Genomic DNA, 2,737 nt, shown 5'->3' on the forward strand with positions numbered 1-2,737 from the left:
TAATCCCCACTAAAAGTTTTGAGAAGAAAAGTTTTATGATCTGTCATTATATCTGGTTTATAAATGTTCCATATGTTAATGATTCATCATTAATCTTTATTTCCGCTGTAACTCTGATCATATGTTGCTCTCCGCTGCAAGATAAAAATGTGAACCTAAAATGTATAAACTCTTTTACATGTAAAATTGTCTTAATTCGCTATTGCATTCAACTTGTTTAAGTACCCTAATGTTGTAATAAAGTGATGTAAGAAATGGCTGAGAATGTTGTAAGCTTTATACCCTCATTTATAATTCTGATGGAAAAATATGGATTTTCGAGTTCTCCCTCATAGTGTGCTCGACGGAACGGCACGATTTAATGCACTCTCTTGGGTACTCAGTGTCTAATGGAAGACATGTACCCTTGGAAGGGCATTAGATTAGATGGTTCTGCCACACTCTGATACCAATTGTTGAATTAGAACTTAGCATAAATAGGATCTTATCTTAGCCTAAACATGATCACTAACTAAATCTTATGTGAAAATTAATCTGATACTAACCAGAGCCTGTGAACGCCATCTGTGTCGCTGGAGATGTGAAGTTGACTGTAGATGAGTAGATCTTAGTCTTCACCAGATCGGGGCTTGATGCTCCTAGTTGGTGAAGAACGCGATGTAGATCTTGCAATACCTGGATGGACGAGGGTAGACAGCATTACTAAACCCTCCGGCGTCTAATCGATCGGTTATATGAATAGTCACGGGGATTAGAGAGATCATGACGTCAGGGGCGCCTCTCTTATTTATACTCGCGCTGTGGGTCAGGGGACCGAACCCTTAGAATTTTTAGGATTGCCGCCGATCACGGCAGTTCTTATTTAGTTGAAAATAAATGACGAGTGGGTGGACCAAAAGGTTAATGCTTAATTAATCTCGTAATTAAGTTCGGGATTAGCCGAACCAATCACATTAAACTAGAGGCGTGCGAGCGTGCGGAGGTCCACCGGGTGCACGTCAGGAGGCGAGCTTGGCGCTGTAGGTCCTCTGGGCGACCAGGATGTTGGCCGCCTCCGTCGGGTGGAAGGCGTCCCAGAAGAGGTACTGGTGCCGGTTGGCGCACGGCATCTGGAACGGCAGGCACGTCACCTGCCCGTTGTTCCTGCCCACACCGCAGCATCCCGCGTTGGTTACCTCAGGCCGTGGGCTCCGGGGGACTTGAGGATGTCGTCGAAGATGCCGTAGATGTTGATGTAGGTGAAGCGCGCGCCGGGGAGCGTGTTGAACCTGTCCACCAGGCCGACCAGCCGCTGGTTGAAGATCCGGACGGCGCTGTTGATCTGCTCGACGCAGGTGACGCCGTTGGCGCTGCGCTGAGCCAGCTCGTTGGGGCTGCACCCGACCTGCCCCGCGCCGATCAGCGCCACCTTCCGGGCGCCGTACCGGTACATCACCTGCAGCAGCCGGGAGTAATCCTCGGCCAGGGACTCCGCGTACTGCTCCGGCGTGTGCCGGCTGCCCGTGCTGTAGAAGGCCGGCATGAAGTAGTTGTTGAGGTAGTCGTTGCTGCGCATCCCCACCGTGAAGATGCACCTGCTCAGGTGCGTCGCCGCGGAGTCCTCGTCGCCCAGGATGCTGATCACCTCCTGCACCGCCGATTGGTAGTTCTGCACCTGCCCGCTGAAGCTGATCCGCCCACCCTGCATTATCAGTTCACACGTGTCATGCAAAGGCGCGGTTAGAAGCTGGCTTCGAACGCGGCGGGCAGCGTGCTTACCTGCACCGCTTGCCAACCGAGCCAGAGCTCGTTCTCGGCGCGGTAATTTTGAACTTTAACATGCATGCGTATATATATACCAGCTGCTGGCCCGTCTCCTCCCGGATCCCGGCGGCGGCGGATGCGAAGTTGGCGCCGCGGAGGAGCTGCAGGTTGCTTGCGCCGGAGAACGGGGGCACGAAGTCGTGGAAGCCCAGGAACTTAGCTGCATGCACACGGGCACAAAGCAAACAATGGCGCACGCATGAGTAGTGGATGTCCGGTGACCCGACACACGGCATGCGTGCATGCTCTGCTTGGGCATATATTGTACGAGCCCCAGCTAGACTTTGCATGATTTGCATCCATCAACAGTGTCTAGCTAGCTGTCCCAGTTTATTAGGCAGCGACGTACGCTACTTGCCACGACAAGCTTACTCACTGCTTAGTGCTTACCGATGGCATCGACGGTGGTGAGGCCGTTGCTGAATCGGCCGGTCGGGCCGCCGGCGAAGTCGATCCCAGTAGGGCGGGTAGTTGGCCCTTGCCATCGACTACGATGAAGAAGTTGTTGCCGTTGTCGACGAGCGAGTCGCCGAAGATGAAGTAGCACGGCACCTGCGGCGCCGCCCGCACCGTCGTCGCCGCCGCGCCGAGCACGGCCAAGGCGGCAGCCACGACGACCACCTGCCACGCGCGCCATCCCATTTCCTCCTGGCAATCAAGCAGCTAGCAGCAGGCAGAGCTGTTGGCTTTGCGATGAGATCGACCGATCAACTGCGAGGCATCACAATCTGCAAGGGGATGCTGGTCTTATACCATCACCCGGACCCTGTAGAGGAAAAGCAATCTTTTATTTATTTTTATTTTAAGCGGCCCTGGATTCGATTTGAGACGGCGGAGATTAGTTGGGCCTTCTCAAGACCCTCGTTAGGCCGGGCTGTGGGCCCTCATTTATTTCCGCGCGTCTGGGGGTAGGGCGCAGCGCAGCTCACACGGG

At 53.7% G+C, this 2,737-nt stretch overlaps 1 pseudogene; it reads right to left on the minus strand.

The window, feature by feature from the left end:
• Positions 1 to 958: 958 nt before the first annotated feature.
• LOC136514212 (GDSL esterase/lipase At5g45670-like) lies at positions 959 to 2,445 on the minus strand (annotated as a pseudogene).
• Positions 2,446 to 2,737: the final 292 nt, after the last annotated feature.

Source organism: Miscanthus floridulus, chromosome 16, assembly GCF_019320115.1.
Source record: "Miscanthus floridulus cultivar M001 chromosome 16, ASM1932011v1, whole genome shotgun sequence".
Taxonomy (NCBI): domain Eukaryota; kingdom Viridiplantae; phylum Streptophyta; class Magnoliopsida; order Poales; family Poaceae; genus Miscanthus; species Miscanthus floridulus.